This window comes from Lepeophtheirus salmonis, chromosome 4 (genome assembly GCF_016086655.4).
Source record: "Lepeophtheirus salmonis chromosome 4, UVic_Lsal_1.4, whole genome shotgun sequence".
Lineage (NCBI taxonomy): Eukaryota > Metazoa > Arthropoda > Copepoda > Siphonostomatoida > Caligidae > Lepeophtheirus > Lepeophtheirus salmonis.
In genome coordinates this window covers 10,829,625-10,844,953 of record NC_052134.2, presented here as the reverse complement: position 1 = coordinate 10,844,953, position 15,329 = coordinate 10,829,625, and the positions used below count along the sequence as shown (strand labels likewise).

At 32.6% G+C, this 15,329-nt stretch overlaps 1 long non-coding RNA gene across 1 annotated transcript; it reads left to right on the top strand.

The window, feature by feature from the left end:
• Window positions 1-13,301: 13,301 nt before the first annotated feature.
• On the top strand, window positions 13,302-14,568 carry LOC139905131 (uncharacterized). Its single transcript, XR_011779626.1, has 2 exons — window positions 13,302-13,582; window positions 13,890-14,568. It is a non-coding gene; the product is annotated as an uncharacterized lncRNA (long non-coding RNA).
• Window positions 14,569-15,329: the final 761 nt, after the last annotated feature.

The window sequence follows — 15,329 nt, the reverse complement described above, 5'->3', positions numbered from 1 at the left end:
TTGCATAATGCCCGCATTGATGAGAATTTTGAACATTGCCCACTCTGACGTGCATTTTGCACATTGCCTGTAACACATCCATACACATTACACAGACACTTAAATATCAATTAAATTTAATGCGCTGTAAGAAAAGTTTTGTGATATGAGTTTGTTGTAAGAACATGGCGGCATGTTGCATTAACCATCAGCATGAGTAATTGCATTGATATTTTTTGTGTTCGTAATCGTAAGTCATCAGTTTTTGTCAGTTTCATCAGTGTCATAATATAATCGTCGTCAGACATCGTTTTTTTTCGTCGTAGTTATATTTTATTTCGTCCTCGTCTTTGTTGGAGTTTTGTCTTTGACAGATTTTCGTCTTCGTCAGTTTCGTCTTCCTCAGAGTTTCGTCTTTGTCATGATTTTCGTCTTCATCATGACTTTTGTTAGATTTTCGTCTCGTGTTCGTCATAAAAAATTTCGTTAATGAAATGATTTCGTCCTGTCAGGCTTGACAAAGTTAACACTGTATATGACTCCAAAATATATACTTCATAAGCAGAAATTTATATCCAAGAATTTTTGTAAAAATTAACTTGGTCTGAGGACTATTCTTCTTTACAAACAATGCCAATGAACTATCAACTTTTTACAAATGAGATTCTGGTTTTCTCTTCTACATTTTAATACCTTTCATAGGCTCATAATTATATAAAAAATTCTCAATTATTAGTCTGGGTTTATTTCTATAATTCTGATGACTATTACACTTTGGATACTTTAGTCCAATACATTTTTAATAGGCCTCGATAAATGTTGAAAACTAAAAAAAATAATAATACATTGTATTTAGATTATGACCCTTTTTAAAGAAATTGATTACTTATACCCTGTACTCAATACAATGCTCTAAAAAGACCGACCCGCATACACATGAAGAAAAAAATGTCATCTACAATAGTGATGAATTTAAAAAGCTTTATGTTACTAAATTAAGTTTATTTTTTGTCTTGCGTCATTGTTAGGATGGAATTGTTGTAGAGAAAAAATACAAGTTTACTTGCCTTCCACTCTCTCTGGTAATAAGGGATGCGGAAACTTAGAAAAAAATTACCTCAGGGTAGGCACATGCTTAACATAATTTTTTACTACACTCTCTGTGTTAGTAACATTCACCTATACTCTATATTAAATAATATTATCATTCAGGTGGTTGTATTATTTTGCCACTAGAAGGCGCCACTCTCTTTGGCTTTGTTTACAAAAAAATATAAATAAACAATGTGCATGCCCTAATATTAATCTACTTTATTGATTGAGGTTGTGTGAATGGGCAAACCTAATTTAGAGTACTTTATTTTTCTTGTATTTTTTCTTCTTTTTTTTTTACTTCGGGCAAGTCAAAAACCATTAAGTTAGAAAATAGAACATTGCTAGTTATATTTCAATGTTATGTATAAAAATAAGCATACATTATAAATTTCAGATGGATGGGAAAACGTTTTTAGCTGTCGAAACGAAATTGAAATATCAATGTCTCGTATTTTTTTATTTAACCGGATTTTGTAGCATTCATTGCATGGCCATTCGAAAAAATTCAATTTTAATAGTAAATAAATTATACCATCATTCATTGGTATCTTACTTAAAAGAATCTCAGACGTATAAACCAGTGGTTTTCAAACTATTTTAATAGACTTACCCTCTTCGATATATGTTTTCAGTCTCATATTCCCTACCCAATGCAAACTTTTTTATGTGTTAAATAAATATTTTTTATATGAATCTTACCAATCTCATAGAGATTCTCCACGTACCCCCTTTTGAGAATCATTGGATTATAGACAATTAAAATTGGTTTTACATATTTGTATAACCCCAACAATAAGTTATGAAAAAAATGGTATAGTGTAAATAAGACAATTCTGACTATGAATTTTCATTCTTCATATGTTTTTTGTTTTTTTTAACATATTTGATATGGAACTATTATCTATTTATATAATTCTCTAAATATACCCAGGTTAAGATAAATGCGTGTGAAGATATATTTAAATTTTCACGAAGAAAGTAAAAATAATATATAATTAATAACCTAATAATTTTATATTATTTTAATTACATCGGATATTCAACAAATCCTTATGATAAACTTATAATATCCATTGTAGACAAAAGATTATGATTTGAACATTGAACGATAAACATACTACATATTAATTAACAAGATAATACATTAAATCTTCTGAATACGTGGTGCAATAATATAATTACACATTTTAAAAATCAATTGCTAAAAAAATAGACTCTCAAGGGATAATTTATTTTAATATTTGTATAAGTAAAGAATGGATTCAACAACTCGTGCAAATACAATTTTTTTCTTCTTGAAAGTGTTTGTGACTTTAACAACAGTTGATTGCCAAGAAATAATGATATGATCAAGTGCTTTGTATGTTATAAGGTTGAATATATTTCCTTAACTAAAAAAGAACCTAATGTGAAAGAAATAAGTAAAATTTTAGCTATCAAAGTCATAGATATCTACCAAACAGTTTCAACCCCTACTGTCTATGCAAAAAAAGTTCCAAATCAGTAGCATTATATAATTAAAAAAATATGAAAATTAAACAAATATTTTACAGGAAAGTTACCAAGTTACGAAGAAAATATTGATTCTTTTATGGATGATTCACATTCTTTATTTGATATTTCATCTTGTAAATGTAGAAATTTTTTATCATGTCAATTTTTATTAACTAAGAAAATTCCTGATATGGACAAAACTTCCTGTTTGATCAAAGAAAAAAGTTTATTAGTGTCCTAGACAACAACAAAAAAATAGAATAATTAACTTCCCAAGCATTTCAAAACTCCCTTGAATAAATAAATCAAATCCAGATTATGCATCTTTTACCGTAAGTAATAGTAGCGACGAATATTTTTTAGCACCACAAACGACTCTTAACAGGATAATACCAGAAGAAAAAGAAAGTTCAAGTAGCAACGCAACTTCAATGAAAAAATAAAATATTTTCTTCATATGCAGAATCATATGATAGTGTAGGTGTGTCAAATAACTATCATCTATTATTGCTATCTACGTCTCTATTCAAAAATATTAGACTTATCAATGAATCTAACGCTAAAAATATAATAGACAAAAATGAAGTAATGAGAATGATAATTATATGAACAGAAGACTATACTTAAAATATTCTTCTGTCTGTAACAGGCATATATTTTGATTCAAAGCGAGATTATTTATTTAATAATGTAAAATTAGCTGATAAGCTTTACCTAAAAGATAGAAATCCTTGATTTCGGAAATGAATAACAATTATTTAGGACATTTTACCACAAATACAGGAAAAGCTGGTTAGTAATGTGAGAAAATTATTAGCTTAAAAAAGCTAATAATTCAAACTTTAGAAGTATAGATTGCTTATAGGTCTCGGTTCTTGTAATTTTTCTTCTTCTTTCTTTCTTTTTTTGTGCAATTACAGCGTTTTGAATGATTTTTTTTACGTCACCAGAGTGATACAGTTTTATCTTAGTTCCAAATAGGTAAAGGCGTCTTATAGATCAGGAAAAGTGGTTTTAGGCAACAAAAGATGTAAATAAAAGGGCGAAGGGGTGAGGTAGAATATGGATCCAGGTCCGATACTAAGCTTGTCGGCCTCCTATAATATGATAACTATAATATTTCTTAAGTCAGGGTTTCTCACACTTAAACATTCCAAGGCCCTCTTTATATGAAACATGTGTTCTATGTATGTGTAGACTGAAAGCAATCCTCAATTTTCCATCTTCCTGCCCCCCCCAAGCCTTCCCTCACGGCCCCACTTTGAAAACAATTCTGTTAATCAACCTTAGCTTATGGAACCCCTAGTGGAACTTGGGACACTACGCATTCTGTGTAGAAGGTAGCTGTGGCCCTGTTTGTATCTAATATCATTTCCTGGGATCGAATTTTGTAGCGAAACCCCTTGTTTTAAGTGTCAGCTAGCAAACTGAGCCTGTATAAAAAAGAACGGAAACTGATAAAGCTGAGCCTGAACCGGGCACAAACTTGTATATTTGTCATTAGGGCAATATTTATACGAGCAGTATAGTTATATTAGAGATTTCAATAGAAATGGATCAAAATTTCTACTATTGATGGTTACATCTGAAGATTACAGTTTTCTATTTAGTGGCTGCTCTAATCACGAAGAAGTTGATTACATATGTAGTTACTAAAATAGTCACAAAGAACACTTACTATACAACAGTTCAACTCTATAAGTCAATATTTTGATCAATGAATATTGAACATATTTAATTTCTCTTTGTTAATTTTGATTTTAAGTTAGAGATTGCTTGCCATTGTTTTAACTTAGAGATAACATATATTTGTAAAAAAGCATATGTTATATTAGTCAAATAAAGTTTAAACAAAAAGAAAATAGGAATGGTAATGAACAAGGAGAGTGGGGGGGGGGATCTTAAGTCTTGTTTATAAACTTCCATCAGAAACGATTTTATGTATATATACAGTGATGTAAATAGTGTGTCTTGTAGGTCCTTATTTATTTGGTCCAGTAGAGTCTTAGGACCGTTCCTTAAGACTGTTTGTCCTTCGGACTGTCAGTACTAGAACTCATTAAAAAAAAAGGAGAAATAAAGTTGAGTGACGTCATCAAGGACCGAATTTTATAAGTTTGAGGACTGAACTGGACCGGACTGAGACTGAACTTGACAGGATGGCAGTCTTCAGTTCTAAATAAGGACTGACACAGCATTAGTGTCATTATTATTTAACTCCTGTGTATTCAACTTCATTTAATTATATTCAAAGCCTGATTTAACATTCATTTGTGCTCTTAAAAGATAGAGAGTAGAGAGAAATTTCTTGTGGATTTATAATTGTTAGTCCTTGTTGGACTCGGGGGGAATGGAAGATCAACATTGGAGTAATTCTTGCCAATGTCATCGTTTATTCCCTTCTCCCCTCCTCCTTTATCACAGTTGATTGTTGCTGATCTGATTATACGTCATTACAACTAAGCTGCTATCCTCTAAAACATTTTTCAAACTGTCAGAGTTACCATTTTGATTTTTTTTAAACATGCTCAAAAAAATAAAGTATCGAAGAGGGGTCAATTGAGATTCTGAAACTAGCAAGCTTGGATATTGAACAGAAAAATGAATGGTATTTATGGTTTCCGTTTATTTTTAAACGAATGAAGGATGAACAGGGGAAAAATGAACTGCGTTTATTTCCTAATTGTGTCGAAGGGATCGTTATAAAACATATTTTTCCCTTGATTATAAGTATAATTATAATTATTTGAGAGGGTCTCTTAAATAGGATCTTTATATGTATATTGAAAAATCATCGGTCCGATTTTGTGTGTACGACTAACAATTACTAAAGGTTGTACTCGGCATTGCCCGGAGTAATTAGGTGTCGGCTAAAAGACATTATTTTCTTTAATAACAAAGTTTTTCATGAACATGCTCACACCAAACTAATAATAAATGTTGGGATAAATGATGATGACTTTAGTCTTTAGAGCGCTCACTAATAAAAACATGAGTTTCAAAGAACATGATTAGCTAAAGCTCAGCTGCGGAACCCTCCAGAGAATAAAGTACTCCTTGGCTCATCACATCATATTATTATTTCTTCCTACAAGCTTTTATTATTTCATTCTTGAGAAGAGAACATCTAAGTGTTGAGTAGCTCATGAAAAATGAAGAGTAATAATGCTAATTTCTGGGGGAGTTTTCTTCTATATTATAAAAACAAACTTTGTCTGCTTGTCGATGCATACTATATCTGACCAATGCTGTGAATTAACGTTACTAAGTAATTAATTAGTACTATAATTGATTCAGTAGTCCCCAGCCTTTTTATCACAACGGATGTCGTTTGCTACAGCAACATTAAAACACCCTTCAAAATAAAATAAAGTTCGGGCAAAAAATGAATAGAAAGAAAATTAAAGTTTAATTTTTAAGCATGAGAGCAACAAATCAATTAAAGTTCTGTGGTATTTTTCAAATTACATATTCATATATTCGATAAAATATTTATGATATTGTGAGGTTTAGACATAGATTTATTAAAAATATACTTAATAGCATTTATATTTTTAAAATAAAAATAGTTTTTTGAATAAAGGAAATAAGAGATTCCGACGATCCTGACTTTTTTACTCTATCAATCTTAAACATTAATTTATTCCAAAAGATTTATAAAGATAATCGGTTACTTATAATAAATATGTAGCTTTGTTAGAGAACAAGAACACCAAAAACAAATATAAGAGAGATGATCCAGGAAGATGGATCTAAAGAGGCATCTGGCAGAAGTAAAGTTAGGATAAACGTAATTATAAAATAATCGTTCACTATTCTTTGAAATTGTTGAAGGATATAAGTTGAATACGGTGTACAGTAGCATGTCCATCACTTTTTGTGAAAAAGTAAAACAATTGAATGGAATCACCATAACTCAGTGACAACGCGCTAGGGAAATATTTGAGCTCAATGTGCGTTCGATCCCAGGTGATTCCTAGAGAAAGAAATATTTAATACTTTATGTATTTATATGGATTTCTCAAAAAAGATTCCTAGGTTAGTAATTGTAATACTATAATGTTTACTCAAGGAAGGCTACACAAGTTTTTCCTTTCTACACTTGTAGTGGTAAAAAAGAGAGAAGGGGAATATTACTTGATATGAACTATTGAACCAATTTTGTTATGAACGTATGTCACCAAAGATGTGTTAATAAAATTTAGAGGAAAATGTTTTTATACAATTTATATTTTAATTTAAGGATGATGAAGAAAATTAAAAAATATATCATTTATTAGGGGGCTGAAATGATAACTTTGCCACTCTTCTGCTGTTTTTATTCCTAGAATGAAGACAAACTTCATCATTTTCGACTTAGCAAAAATTTTCATATTCACATTCACATACTTTAGTCGCAATAACAAATATTAATTATTCGAATTTGTGGCTAGATATGCATTCATGATCGTGGAGAAGACTTGTTCTTCCATTGTACTAGATTCTCAGACATGTAGCTGTGCCGATATCCCGACAGAAGAAGAAGCATTGCAAAATTCCCAGAAATCTGAGTTTTTCATTATGCACAATAAAAAGTTGTTTATATATGAAATTTTTAAGAAAAGGAGATTCGAAGGAGTAATCAGTCCTCCTCTATTTATCATTTATATTGGGCTTACTTTATAACCTTCTTCATCTTTAGGCATTGAATCTTGCTGACACCCAACGAGCTCTCGTCGACTAGCAGTAATTTACAAGTAGGGCAAGACATTTTTTTTTTTTTTGAAACCGATCGAGCAATGAAGCCTCCAATGTAAAAAAAGAACGGTATTGAGTGGAATCTCTTCATTGGCAAAGTCATTAAACGCATTAATTGGGACTTTGGTATACTTTAAAAAAAACTCTCATGCGTATAGCTTTTTCTGCCTAGGAGCTGTGTTATAGAGATGTAGTTTGCACCTGGCCTCATACGATATGGTCCAAATCTCTGTTCTATGTTTTCTGATTGACACTTCCCTGTTAATACGAAATGAAAGTCTTAAACATCGATTATATTAAGAGCCAGTGCAGTAATTTCTTTGCATGTATGCCTCTAAGAAAAAAAGGCTTGAGGTGCTTAACTCTTTAGCATTAAGGTGGTTCCAACATCCTCTAATTAAACGTAGAAAGTGGATAGTTAGACTGAAATGAAGGATCCCATGATTGGAATAAAATTTTAATCTGGTTATTGTAAGTTCTTGAAACACTGAATTGGCTAGTTGGACTAATGTCTTCTCTAAAGTTGTAGGTGCAAGACATTTTTCCGTTAATAAGTGTGCAATTTTTGTTCCTTTTCTAATTTCAATGTGGTAAAGTTATTTTATATGACTAAATGGGGGGCATCTCATGTCTTGATAGTGAAACTGAGGTAAAAAAAGAAATTCAGACATTATCCAATTGCTATATATACATTTTTTAACAGGTGTGTTGGGTCAAAGATTAAAAAAAAAATCGTTCGGTGCTGAGAGGAAGTGAATATACTCCTTCTGAGAAGCATTCTTTCTTTACACAACCTCGATTTGTGGCATGATTATAAAAACCAGAAGCCACAACATAAATACCAATTACTTCATGTTGTCGGGTTAGTTTATCAATAGCTTCTTTTATTTTATCACTATTCAAATTTTAACTCTCTTATATATAACAAATGTCGTAAACGGAGCTCCCAAGAGAGTATATCATTCCACACAGAACTGTCTTAGACACTTTACCACTATCACTCAACCCGGATATCTTCCTTGCAGAAAACTACACACTCTGAGTACAATAAACTTCATCAGGAAGAAAAAAAATCATAATTGTCCCGCACTTTTCTAATGGAATGAATCCATTGTCAGATGGGACGGATCCGATGAGTAGAAATGTCGGGTGAATATATCCGACCCGGTTGACCAATGACGCAACCATAATTATAATACACTAATACGTAATGATAAATGCGTGTAGAAGGCCTCGTGAAAGTAATGGAAAATTTAATCAAACTGAAGATGCACGCTGCTTAGAATCAAGTATTATAGTATTAAGGAAAATAAAAATAATGATTCTTCTTTTTTAGCTACTAGAATTGTAGATCCATAAAAAGGAAAAAAAAATGACGACTATTCCATGTATCTAGCCTTCCTTGTATTTACTTATACTTAATCAGTGCAACTCCATCTAACCAACTAAGGGAACATTTAAAAAAAATGAGTGTACAAATGCGTTCCTTATGATAAAAAAATACGATTCACAAATTTTAAACAATTTCTATGAATATTAATAGGTAGCTCAATGACCCTAAATTTTGAAATTTTACATATTTTTGGGGGAAAAAACGTGATTTTGTTTTAATATCAGCCGTATACTACACATTACAGCTTGTTAGTAAAATTAACCCTTTAATGAAGTTAAACTTCAATCAAAAGTGTTGTATAAATTTTTATGATAATTTATTTTTTACGTGTCAAAAGAATGATAAAAATATGTAAATGAAATGTCGTCTTTTTCCCTATCGGTCAGTTTATCTGCATTTCTCAGCCAATGAGAGGTTATTGATAACTACAAAAAAAAATTAACTACGGGTTTTTTTTTACTTAGATTGAAAATTTGACTATTAATATTTGAGTATTTCATTATTGACTTCATTTAATTAAGGTCTTTGAAGGAGCGTCTGAGGCCTTAGTTACATTAATCCAAACTTTTATATATATATGCTTATTATAAAAACAGATATATTTCGTAATACTCGTTCTTCTCTTTTTTTGAACATTTTTGATAGCCAACGTGCATGGCGCACCAGGTATCATAAGTTTAACTCCTCGCTTAGGAACGACACCAAGAGATATTATGATTAGCTTTAAGCATTCCCTATTATTGTCCCTTGGAAGTTTATTTTCGAGATGATCAATGTCAATGGTGCCTTGTGGTATGTTTACAGCAGGACTAGTTTCCTCTTTTTCTGCAGTTACGTATTCATACTTCGTTTTATTGATCGATCGCTAATTTTTTTTAAACCTATAAAATAATGAAACTTCAGGAGAAACACTCTTGCAAAACAGTCTCAATAATTAATTCTATGATATTGTACCTAGATGCAAATAGAAAGAGTTTTTTTTCTCCGAGTAGTTCTTAAAGGAAGAAAATATCTACATTGCAATATTACTTATTAACATAAAAAGTGTATATTTCTAATGTTAACCACGTCCTTGCCCTCGACTGCCTTGGTTGTCATTTTTTTGGAAAATTTGGTCATACTAAATTTTTTTTTATTTTACACAATTTTTTTATTTATTTTTCCTCAAAAAGGGTAATAAAAAAGGTCATCAAGGTTAAGGTTATCAACTTGCACTTTTTTGTTAGTCTAAGTAAAAAAACGGATTTAGGTATTTATATAGATATCAATAGCCCCTCATTGGCTGTGATACGGCTATGAACAGACAGATATGCAAAAAGTCTACATTTTATTTAAATATTTCGATAACTCTTTTCGACATGTAAAAATGATTTATCATAAATATTTATAAAAAACAACAATGATGACGAAAAAAAACGATGACGATAAAACGAAAAGACGATGTCTTTCTATTATAGTACAAGTGGCCAAAATCTCTAATCAAAAAGACCTTCAAGAAGTGGATTTCCAAGCCGAAAGTATCTTCCTCCTGAAAAGAAATGTTTATTTTGCAACCGTAAGCATGTATTATTGAAAAATTTGTGCCCTGCGAGTACTTAAAATTGTTGGAAGTGTGGTGTAATGGGACATTTTGCAGTGTGCTGCAAATCATCGGTCAAGTCAACCTTAGCCAATACTTTTCATGTAGCTAACGGTCTTGAGGATAGGGACTATGGTTATTTTGTGGTTGAAAAAAAAATCAAGTTTCTCTTGGATTTGGGTGCCAAAGTCAACTTACTTACTATTAAATTTGTAAAATCGGATCCCTTAGAAGAGAACCCTGGTTCCTTATGGGTTTTCGGAAGTAATAAAGTAAAAACCTTAGACACAGCCCACAGCCCGGCTGAAAGTCTCTTTGAATGGACAAATTTGTGGTAACCCTATTCTTGGGTTTGGAACTGTATTGATTGAGGTATGGTTAAGCTACAGAACCATCCAAATTTGTGTCACTCTCTGGAATAACAAAATCAACGCTGGAATCTTTAATGAAAAATAAATTTTCAGAAGTATTTAAAGATGACGAAGTTCCACAGATGAGGATAACTAGAGTACAAGTTCACTTGAAAGTGAGTGCAAGTCGGCCCTATAACAAACCACGCCCCGTACCAGTTGCCCTGCAGAGAAGGTCAAGGAAGAGTGTCTGGAAATAGTCACTAGGGGAACATGGAAAGGTCATGATTTGTGCTGACTTCACTCATACTATTTCTTCTGCGATAAATTCTCAACTCTATCGGCTACGGCACCTGGAGTAGGTATTTGCAGATCTTACAAGATAAAAGTTCTTCACAAAGCTGGATTTCACAAGGTGCAACGAGGAATAAGCTCTTGATGAAGAATCTAATGAGTTCTTTGGGATAAATACGTCGTTGGGTCTCTTCCTGTATAATGTATCTCCCTATGGATTGGCATCTGCTCCAGCAATCGTACAAGCAGCACAAGAGAAGTTATTTCAAGGGATCAAAGGTGTCAAGGTCTACATTTATGATGTATTGGTGTCTCTAGGAGTAAGGAGGAACACATTAGAACTTAGGAGGAAGTATTTCGTCGGTTACAAGATGCTGGTGCAAGATCCAGGGCAAGAAAATATATCATTGGAGCGGGTCAACTCATTTACCTCGGATTCAGGATTTCACAAGAAGGAGGCTCCGTGGATCCAGAACTAATCCACCCTGTTCTTGATTTCCCATCTCCTACATCGTGTACTGAAGTCAATTACTTTATTGGGATGGTGTAATATTATGCGACTTTTATCCCTAATCTCTCCATGGAGGCAGCCCCTCTACATGAACTTACAAAGAAGGATGGTAACTTCTATTGGTCGGAGAAGTACGAGGTTAACTTCTGGAAAATTAAAAAAGCTTTAGCTAACGCTCCCATTCTTATACATTATGATCCTTCAGGTCTGCTCACACTTTCCACTGATGCCTCACCCGTTGGATTTGGGGCTGTCCTCTCACAACTTATTGAGAAAGTGGATCGTCCGGTGGCTTTTGCTTCAAGGAAGCTGTCAGCGACTGAAATCAACTACTCTCAGATTTATAAGGAATCGACAGGGATTGTGTACGGACAGAAGAAGTTCGAACAGCATCTGATGATTGTCATTTTAAAATATAGACGGATCATAAATCCCTGGCATACATTTTCAACCCCTGAAAAGAGTTACCAGGCCTAATCGAGACGATATTGTCTCGATTTGCTATGCTACTATCTTAGTTTGATTATTCAATAGAACATATCAAAGGAGTGCATAATCTTATGGATGATGGCTCTTTCAAAATTTCCTGTCGACGACGTAATGCTAGCAGAAGATCTCTAGGATGCGTGGATGGTCGAATCCCTTTCTCAGTCAGAAACAGCAGAGTCGTCTATCTTTGGTAATGTCCCTCAGGAAAAATAGTTTTTTTTTATATATTTTGAAGAATAAAACAAAAAAGACCGCCAAAATAATTTGACTTGTCAATCTTCTTCTCTTTTTTTTACCCTGTATAGTATTATACACTTATAACTTCTATTTAAAAAATAACACACTTTTTTAGAATGTTTTTTCTCCTTTACTAATCATCCGATTTTAATCAAATCAACTTCAAGCTGAATAAAAAAAAGTTTTAATATTAATTATAATCACCTTTGGTGTCAATAACAGACCTCGACCTCAGAAACGGGAGCTGGTCTTGATGAGAGTGACCTTTGAAAGATTTCAGGTTTTCTCCAGGTTGATCCTTGACATCAGCTAGGGTATTATTATTATTTATTTTTTTTCATAGGGATCTTTTGGTGTGTCACTCAACTGCACCCCCACACAAAGAAGGTCATAGGGGTGAGGTCCGGTGAGCTTCGATACCAAACATTGGTTCCAACAAAGTCAAGACTCTAGGCAGTCTGAGCTCTTCTTGTAATCCGGAAACTTTGCTGTTGATTCATAACCACCTCCAGACGCTTCCAGTTCCTTTCTTTACAAAGGACCTCTCCAGGTTTAAGAAGTTTGCAATCTCATCATTATCTCATCTGACGGGGATCGCCACAAAGACACTCTACCTTTTCCCCAACTGTGGAATAAGCACTTTGTTGATCAATACCATTTTTTTAAACTGACGCCAAACACTTATATCTAGCTCCCAAAACAACATACAACGCCCTAACTGCACATGCACAGCTGCTCTAGGCGCTCCAAGTTCGTTTTAAACAACGATTGCGAACTGTATATGTATTTAACTATAATTATAATATTTTCCCAGACTAAATGTAGAAGGTTCACCTCTTTTTAGCAGTAATTCATTTTTTCCCACCAAATTCATACAACAGGAAGCTGATATTAACTAAGTTATTAATTCAGTAGTGCCATAAGTCTCGTTTCTACCTTCTCCTGGCGCTCTACAAAGTGTCCATCCCTAGTTATACGGTATAACTTATACCTCGTAAATACTTACAATGATAAATAAGTGTACTCCAATCATACTCTTATTTCTGTTTTCATGAGAATATAAATGATAAGCTTTTTATTATTTGATATGATATAAGCCTTATCAATTGGTATAATTATACTCGTATTTATCGTTCTCATAAAGAAAAAAAACTATATTAAAATGACAAAAAAGTCTTCTTATATTTTGTATCTAGTATGTCTACAATCTACTACATATACTGGGTCGTACAAAAGTTTGAGATAATTATATTAAATTAATAACTCAGGGTATACTATAACAATTCGATCATTTTTCCCTTCTACATAGAGCCTAGAGTAGTGATGAAAATCTCGTGTATTTTGGCATGTTAAGAAAAATAAACTGAAAATCATCGTTATTATTATGACAAAGGAAGAGGAGAAGGAAATAAGCAAGGACATTGGTAAGAATTACTCCAATGTCGATACTCAATTCTACTCTGAGTCAAACAAGGACTTACAATTATAACTCTGGAACAAATCCTCAAGGTTACAATCTGTCTTTTATGAGCACGCACGAATGTTCCAACCGGCTTTGCATATAATTGAATGTAGTAAGAGTTGAAGTTTACAACTCAGGAGTTAAACATTAAGGATAACAGCTGAGGAAAGGAAAATTAATTCTTCAGATTACCAATTACAAAAAAAAAAAAAATATGGGCCCCCCAAAAAATAGACACGATTTATATTACTACTTATTCCCTTTTACAGAGAGCAAGAACAACAAAGGCTAAAGATTGCAACCTTGCTAGCCACTGGATTGTCCCCAAAAACAATTATTGCGTCTAAATATGTCCCACATATATCGGTCTACCGTGTCAAGTATCGTCTGAATACGCGTGATAATCTTGGAGAACCTGTTGGGAGTGGTCATGTAAGAAAATTGAGTACTGAATCTAGAGTCAAAGGCTTTAAGGAGCAGGTAGATATCTTCAATACGGAAATGGCCTTGGATGTCAATGTCTCAAGGTTCAACGAGTTAAGATGCATCAAAGAGGATGAGGGTATACTTTTTACGAACCAAAAAGTACCATTCCTGACAGCAGAGATGATGAAAAAACACCTGGATCGTGCCAAGTTATTCCTCAATCAAGCTCTCGACCTCTCCAATCACCAAATCTGAATCCTCTGGATTATAGTATCTGATGTAAGTAGAGTTTTAGCCCTGCAGAATCTGTCAATTAAACGATTATGTCAATGATCAGTGGTCTACCATGTAAGAGGCCTACACCAAAAGCACCTGCTGAAAATTTCGCCACCTGGAAGACGTTATTGATGCCTACGGTGGTCCTATTAAAGATGAATTATCTTTTATTTCATTATTATAAATTATATAAATAAAAATGTTTTGGAAATTTAAATGTATACAAAATTATACATCATGGTTTAATTTGTTCTTTTAAGTCTCAATTTTTTTTTAAATATTTTATATATTCAGGATGGATTATTTCTTTTGAAAATGCTGACGTTTTAAATTTGCTATACATCACTGTTTTAACAAAAATTACATTAAAAAATGCAGTTATTCGGAATCGATTGTCCAATTTTAAAAATAATATTAAGAACATGCGTGTATAGCAAATTATGAGAGGATTTAACCATTTAAAACTAAAGGAAATAGAGTTGAGTCTGAATTCACATGTAAAAAAAAGTTCGCTCAATGAAATCGAAATTACGAGAGTACCTGTGTTCTAATTGCGACTGGAGTCACCACTAAGAACATAATGACTCATTTAAAATGGTTAATTAAATTTATCCGGTTTCAGACATTCAAATTGTAATCGCTTACAAATTTTGTTTAACCCCATCCAGACTTCTAAAGGATCATCCATCCAAACCCCTTTTTTGGCTGCATGCTGATGATTACATCAAAACTATCCTACGACGATCCAAAAACTCCATTAAAAAACAAGTAGTATAATATTTATCATTATATACATATGGAAAATCAAAGTATTCTCGTTTTTGTTTGAAACTCTTCTAAAATAATTTGAACATCTCAACAAAGTATTTTGCTTTAATTGTATCCCCATTAATAAGGTAGGGATTGTATATCCAAGGTTGATAATTTTGGTAAGAATACAAAAGCGTGCGAGGAGAAGGGAAGAAATACTTATGGCATCATTGATTAAATAACATACATCTTCTTCT